This window comes from Sapajus apella, unplaced genomic scaffold (genome assembly GCF_009761245.1).
Source record: "Sapajus apella isolate SASKATOON/1434 unplaced genomic scaffold, GSC_monkey_1.0 scaffold64, whole genome shotgun sequence".
NCBI classification, from domain to species: domain Eukaryota; kingdom Metazoa; phylum Chordata; class Mammalia; order Primates; family Cebidae; genus Sapajus; species Sapajus apella.
Genome location: NW_022437004.1, coordinates 10,366,765 through 10,374,905, shown reverse-complemented (window position 1 = coordinate 10,374,905; position 8,141 = coordinate 10,366,765). Strand labels below are relative to the sequence as shown.

The following is an 8,141-nucleotide window of genomic DNA, read 5'->3' as shown; positions in this document are numbered from 1 at the left end:
ACAGGCACGCACCACCATGCCCAGCTAATTTTTTGCATTTTTAGTAGAGACGGGGTTTCACCATGTTGACCAGGATGGTCTCGATCTCTTGACCTCGTGATCCACCCGCCTCGGCCTCCCAAAGTGCTGGGATTACAGGTTTGAGCCACCGCGCCCGGCCTTGGAACTTATTTTTTATTGGTCATTATATTTTAACTTTTGTACAACTCTTTCTATTTTTTTGATAGTTTTCTTTTTCTTTCCTTTTTTTTTTTTTGGACAGAGTCTTGCTCTGTCACCCAGGCTGGAGTGCAGTGACATGATCTTGGCACACTGCAACCTTTGCCTCCTGGGTTCAAGCGATTCTTCTGTCTCAGCCTCCTGAGTAGCTGGGATTACACGCGTGCACCACCACACTCAGCTAATTTTTGTATTTTTAGTAGAGATGGGTTTCACCATGTTGGTCAGGCTGGTCTCAAACTCCTGACCTCGTGATCCACCCACCTCGCCCTCCCAAAGTGCTGGGATTACAGGCATGAGCCACTGCTCCCGGCCTGATAGTTTTTAAAATTGTTTATTTATAATCGAATGATAATCGTATATTTTTATGGGGTATGTTGTGATGTTCCAATGCATGAATACATTGCATAATGATCAAATCAGGGTAATTACCATATCCATCACTGTAAGCATTTATCATTTCTTTCGGGATATAAGATTTAAAATCTCCTCTTCTAGATATCTTGAGATATACACTATATTGTTATTTGCTGTAATCACCCTACTGTGTAATGGAACAACAGAATTTTTTTTTTCTGACTATAACTTTGTATTCATTGACTAATCTATCCAGGTCCCCTCTCCCCCAACCCCTCCCCAGTATGTGGTATCCACTTTTCTTCTCTCTACTTCCATGAAATCAACTTTTTTAGATTCCACATGTGAGTGAGATCATGCAGTATTTGTCTTTCTCTTCCTGGCTTATTTCACTTAACATAAATATCCTCCAGGTTTATCACGTTGCCACAAGTGAAAATATTTCATTCTGTTTTATGGCTGAATAGTATTCCATTGTGTCCATACCACACTTTATTTATTTATCTGTAGATGGCCATTTAGTTTGATTCCTTATCTTGACTGTTGTGAATAGTGCTGCAATAAACATGGGAGCACAGATACCTCTTCATCCTTTTGATGTCATTTTCTTTGGTGGTTTCTTTTGGATTGCATCATTATCTTTTGGATGCAGTGCCTTCTCTACTCTCTCTGAAGGTGTTAACTATTTTTGTTTTTTTCTTACAGTTTACCTTCAATTCTTATATGATCTCTATACCTTTTGCCTCATTCTTCATTTATTTATTCTGATTATTTGTTTTGGTTTCTCTAGTTCATGTAGAAAAGCTTCTGAAATGTCTGGGGATTCAAGACTTCCTCAGTTTAGTTTTTAAGTGTGAGACATTAAAAAGTTGATTGGAAGCTTTGAATATGTGAGTGAAGTTTAACAGTTAGGGGGCTTTATTGCAGAGGAGATTGAGTGGTAAGCTCTTCCTTTTACTGTGGCTAGCAAATGTGGGTATCTTCAGGTCTTTTCTCTGGGGATAAACAATTTCTTAGAAGGATCCTCAGATCTCCTATCATGAAAGCAATGTGCCTTTCTCTAAAAAAGGGATCAAGGGATGAATGGTAGTCCCAACTTTCAATATGCAGACTTTCATTTCATTTCCCTGCTTTCAGTCTCCTGTCTCAATTACAGCCTGACACTAGTTTTGATATCTGGAGTATCTCTAGTATACTTCTATAAAAATGAATTTCTAGCTCACACCTGTAATCCTAACACCTTAGGAGGCCAAGTTGGGCAGATCACTTAAGGTCAGGAGTTCGAGACCAGCTTGGCCAACATGGTAAAACCGCATCTCTACTAAAAATACAAAAATTAGCCAGACGTGATGGTGCACACCTGTTGTCCAGCTACTCTGGAGACTGAGGCAGAAGAATCACTTGAACTCAGGAGGTGGAGATGGCAGTGACCCAAGATCACACCACTGTACTCCAGCCCAAGTGACAGAGCTAGACTCTGTCTCAAATAAGTAATAAGTAAACAAATCTCTGTCTCCAGTGGACCACTAGAAACCTGACTGCACAGGGTTGTGGGAACTGGGGTCCAGTTGGCTCTGTATACCATCTTTAGACAATCTTCCTACTTCACCCACTGTGCCTCCATGCTCCCATTGTACTCTTTGTTCCCCCTGTCTTAACTGTCTTTTGGGGAGTTCCACATGTTAAATGTTCTTTTTTTCTGCTAAGTCAGTTATCATTTCACAATCTGCTTTTCATCTTCCAAAACTTCTCATACAGGGGAATCTGCCATACAGGGAATATAATTTTTTTAAAAATCCCTTGGAAATTGTAATATCAGAATCTAATGCCTTATAGATTCAACACTATGTTCATTACCTAGTTGACAGGATCATTCATATCACAAACCTCAGCACCAAGGCAATATGCCCATGGAACAAATCTACACGTGCGTCCCCTGAATCTAGAATCAAAGTTGAATTTTTTAAGAAGTCATGTATTTTAAAAGTCACTTCCAGCCATTCAGAAGTTCGAGTTTAGTGTCTGCGAAGAGCTGTGGGAAAAAAATATAATTTCTATGAAATACCATTGTCTTAGTAAGAGTGTAATATATATTTATGTATATGTGTGTGTTCGTGTGTGTGTATATATCTACACACCATTAAAAATGATACACTGATAGTAAATTTCATTGTGTAAGAAAAACAGATTAATCTCTGTACAATCAGAATTAAGGGTTATAGATTTCCCTAGCCCTTTGCATTATTACTACACAACAGAAAACTTTGTTTCTTCCTAAATGATACTTTTTTTTTTAATACACATCACATTAGCTTCATTTTTAAAACTTGTAGAGGGGAGCAACAACAGGAAGTCTGGGGGTTTAATAGGTAATTTGGCGCAATTGCAGCTCTGATCTGTGACTTTTAAAATCGAGGCCTTGAGTTAAGAACATTAAGAAACGTTTAACTCTCACAGCTTAGTCACCTGCTAGCACATTAGTAATAACAATGGCACATCTCTTTCCCCATCCATTTACCTTCTGAAGTTTCTGGTGGTTCTCCCCTGAACTGTAATGTGATAAGGGGTAGTCAGACAGTAAATGTAACTTTTAAAATTTGGATTATCAAAAAAACACAGATTTTTTTTTATAGACTGACACATTACTTTGGCTTTTCTGGTACTTTCTTATGAGATGAAGCCCCTGAGTAGGCAAACTTTCATTAACATTACTGGTAGTTACTAGTAATTAGGTATTGCTCAAGACAGAAAGAAACATTTCAGAATAAGGAAAATGTTAAGCTGCAATCAAGAGAAATTCTTTTTAATCTTTGCATTTCCTGGAACAGACTTGAGTCATGAGATGAATTGACAGTAAACACTTTCATTGGCACATTTGTCAGAGTTAGTCACATAAAGTGAACTAGGCAATCACTAAATAAATAATACAGAAAAAGGGCTAAATATAGTAGAATGCTCAGAAACAGCAATGAGGATGCATGGTGTGAAGTAAGATGAATAGGAGGGTGAAAAATTGACAATGAGATTAGAGGACTAACCAGAGATCAGGTAGGCCCTACATGGATTTAGGGATTTATTCTGATTTTTTAAGGTAGTTCTGTGATCTGAGTTCAATTTCGAGATAAATGGGTTATTCTTCAGTATCTAAATCAATGCATTGTTGCTGTTGTGTGACAGACAGACTATACAGCATAAGAATGTAGGCAGGGTAATTATTTTTAAAGCTAATTCAGGAATCTAAGCAAGAGACCATGGTGGCTTAGACCACTGCGGTAGCAATGGAAGAATTGGAGGAGGGAGAATGTTGTGTTCAGGGTATGTTTTACAGGAAGGTCAATGGGATTAACTGATGGGTTGGATGTGTGCTACAAGAGGAAAGGGAATTATAAATGACTTCAAATAGTTTGGGCCAAGCACTTCAACAAACAGTAATGCCATTTTAAATAAACTCTGGAGAATAGCTTTATGACAAGAGAATAAGGGAAGGGATCAATGGTTCATTTCTGATTTGGGGGGCATTGTGTTTGTTTTGTGTTTTTTGTGTTCTCTTATTCTTTTTTTAAATTTCAAGTTTCATTTTAGATTCAAGGGCATACATGCATGTCTGTTACATGGGTAAATTGTGTGATGCTGAGGTTTGGGATATAAATGATCCTGTCACCCAGGTAGTGAGCGTAATACCCAGTAGGTTGTTTTTCAACCCTTGCCTCCTTTCCTTCCTCCCTTCCTCTTCTGGTAGTCCCAAATGTCTGTTGTTCCCATCTATATGTCCATGTATACCCAATGTTTAGCCCCCCCCCTTAAAAGCTAGAATAAGCAATATTTGGTTTACTGTTCCTGTGTTAATTCACTTAGTATAATGGCCTCCAGATGCATCCATATTGTTTCCAAGAACATGATCTTAATCTTTTTTTATGGCTACATAGTATGCAATGGTATATATGTACCAGACTTTATCCAATTCACCGTTGATGGACACCTGGGTTGTTTCCATGTCTTTGCTATGGTAAATAGTACTGCAATGAACATACAAGTGCATATGTCTTTTCAGTAGAACGATTTATTTCCCTTTGGATATCTACCCAGTAATGAGATTGCTGCTTCAAATGCTGGTTCTGTTTTAAGTTCTTTAAGAAATCACCAAACTGCTTTCCACAGTGACTGAACTCACTTACATTCTCACCAGCAGTGTATAAACATTCCCTTTTCTCCACACCCACACCAGCATCGGTTGTTTTTTGACTTCTTAATCGCTGTTCTGACTGGTGTGAGATGGTAACTCATTGTAGTTTTGATTTGCATTTCTCTGATGATTAATGATGTTGAACATTTTTTCATTGTTGGCAACTTGTATGTCTTCTTTTGAGAAGTGTCTGTTTATGTCTTTGGCCACATATTAATGGATATGTTCATGTTTTGCTTGTTGACTTTAGTGCCTTATAGATTATGGATATTAGATCTTTGTTGGATGCATAGTTTGCAAGTATTTCCTCCCATTCTGTAGGTTGTCTGTTTACACTGTTGGTAATTCTTTTTGCTGTGCAGAAGATTTTTAGTTTACTTAGATCACACTTGTCAATTTTTGTCGTTGTTGCAATTGCTTTTGAGAACTTAGTCATAAGATTCAAATATAAGACCTCAAACTATAAGAGTCCTGGAAGAAAACCTAGAAAACACCATTCCAAACATCGCCTTGGGAAAGAATAGTTGCTTTTGGATGGGTTAGACTTAAGACGTCTTATCAACCATTCAGATGAAGATACAGATTCGCTAGTTGGTTATTTGACCCTGAAGCTCAAGGAGAAGAAAGAACCAAGTACATAAATTGAAGCTTCATGCCATAAACATCACATGATATAAAAAGTCATGGAACCTGTTGAGATAAGCTAAAAAATACAGACAGATAAAGAAAAAAAGAGGTCCGATGACTATTTTAGCATTTTATGAACAGGAAGAGTAAGAAAATTCAGCAAAAGAAGCTGATAGGAAGATCAAGAGAAGGCATGTTAAGGCATTTGCAGTTCACATGCCTATGCCCCAAGGAGAGAGGAAGCTGACTCATCATGGAGCGGAACTGAAGGAAGGTTTCTTGGAAAGAGGAAGGATTGAGATAAATAAATCTTCAAGGTTTTACTCTTATAAATAATTGGCAAACTGTTATCCACCTCTTCTAGAATCTAAATCTTCCTCCTTTTAAGGTGTGTCATTCTTATAGGAAATAGATGACATATACTCAAACAACTCAAGTAACACTTTAAAATTTCTAAAGCCACTTTCACATACTCATAATTACTCATAATAACTCATAATGACAAATGTTTATAACTACTATTACCCAGAATTTACAAATAAGGAAGATAAGGTAAGCAGATCTGCCCAAAGGCAAATAGACCACTGCAAAATGACAAAATTGGGAGTAGAACCCCTTGCCTTCTGAATCCTAAATTCCTATTCTTTTCACTCCACCACCTATGGCAATAGAAAATTTTGTACCGGATCAAAGGAGCAATTCAAATAAAGATCTGTAGGAGCTCCATGGCGGGATGGATCACTTCTTACTGGAAGGATCAGGGAAGACTGTGGGAGAGGTAGCATTTTAACTAAAACTTGAAGAGAGAATATGATTCCAGGATAAAACTTACCTAGTCATGGTATTCAGTGCTCTGGATGATTTTGTCCCAGCTTACATCTCCAAACTTATCTGTTGCCATCCCCAGTAGCTGCCCAGGCCATGATCAACCATGCTGAGCTACTCACACTTTTACCTAATGCCACACTTGCTCTTGCTTCTATACCTATGGTACCTACAAATATACGGTCCCTTAGACATAGAGGCTTTTCTACCCTTAGAACCAGCTACTCAGTCCATTGTTTTCCTTACACTTCCCAAACTACTTTAGAAGCCCTTCCCCCTGATTCCATGCATCTTGTGCATCTCTCTATCGTGTTTATATCATATTCTTTATCCAGTTTCTTGTCTATGAACTTCAGGGGATCAGAGACTTGCCTGGCGTGTAATTGATGCCTAGATCCCCACACTGGGATGCAGTGGTTACCAGCACTGATCACTTGTTGACACCCTGGAGCAACTTCCTGTGTAACAGCACATATTATTTTAGTGCAGAAGTAATTGCACGTTTTGCCATTGAATGTAATGGCAGAAACCACAATTACTATTGCACCAACCTAATAGTAAATGCTCAATTAGTTTTTGTTTCTGTTATTATCATCATGAATGAGTATTTGTGCTTTGGTTCATATTGTTTTGTATTAGTTCATTTTGCTTTGCTATAAAGGAATACCCAAGGCTGGGCAATTTATAAAGAAAAGAGGTTTGATTGTTTCACGGTTCATCAGACTCTAAAAGAAGCATAGTGCTGGCATCTGCTTCTAGTGAGGACCTCAAGAAGCTTCCAGTCATGGGGGAAAACAAAGGGATAGCAGTTGTATCACATGGCAAGAGAGGGCACAAGAGAGATGTCAGGCTCTTTTAAACAACTGGCTTGAGTGTGAAATAATAGGTTGCTGGAACTCAGGCATTACCACAGGGATGGCACCAAGCTCTTCATGAGAGATCTGCCCCCAGGGCCCAAATATAACCCACTATGCCCCACCTCTAACATCAGGGATTACATTCTAGCCTGAGATTTGGAAGGGACAAATATACAAACTCTATCATGTTCCAGGTTCCTTGAATTTAGATGTATATATATCCAAATGAATATTTATTTTTCTCATTTTTAGTCTTTAAAATGTAAACTGTTAAAGTAAATATTTTCTTATCTTTATGGTGTATCAAATCTCCTGTTTAGCACAATAGGCATCAAAGAATAATTCACAGGCTGTGATGATAATAATTCTTCAAGAGTAAATGCTTCCTTCAACTTTACCCCAAAAATTCAATAGGAAAATTGAAATGATGGCTTGTGAACTTTTTGTTGTACATATATTTCATTAAACATTGCCTTATCCTTGGAAAATTATTACTAAATAATTTTGTTTCTCAGTTGTACAGACATCAAGAAATATTGGGGCTTCAGGGTTTCAAATAATGCAAATGACATATCAGACAAGCAAGACACTTGCATTTTAATATGTGTGAACTCATGCAAGAAAGAGAACCGGATTGAGAGAGCTGGATAAATGTCTTACAAAAAAGCAATAAACATACAAATCCTCCAGGAAAACTGGTGCAGTAATTTAATCACATATTGACAATATCTATATTCCTAGACAAATGCAAAAAGACTTTCCAATTTATAAATAGCTTACCACCTTCCTTAGTCCTCTCTTCATACTGTTTAAAGTCCTTGGCAGGTAAGCACACAAAAGCAAAGATTTACACTTTAAAGGTTTAACTGCCATTTTGCAGCCAGTATGGAGGTAATCATACTATATTAAAAAGTAGTATCTTGTGAGAAGGAGTAGTTTAGTTCGTGTATAGATGAAAACTAGGCTCTGCCTTTAACAAATTTTATATAATTCTGTGTTGATTTTCTGCATTCCTTTTTTGCAAAGATTTTAGGATCCTCACCCTTGGCTTGTTTTGAAAGGCCTGAACAGTT

The 8,141-nt window shown here is 37.6% G+C and overlaps 1 protein-coding gene across 6 annotated transcripts in view; it reads left to right on the top strand.

Annotated features, from left to right (window-relative positions):
- The window catches only part of DPYD (dihydropyrimidine dehydrogenase), an 851,840-nt gene that overhangs the window by 652,992 nt on the left and 190,707 nt on the right, over positions 1-8,141 (top strand). The gene's annotated exons all lie outside the window — the stretch shown is intronic.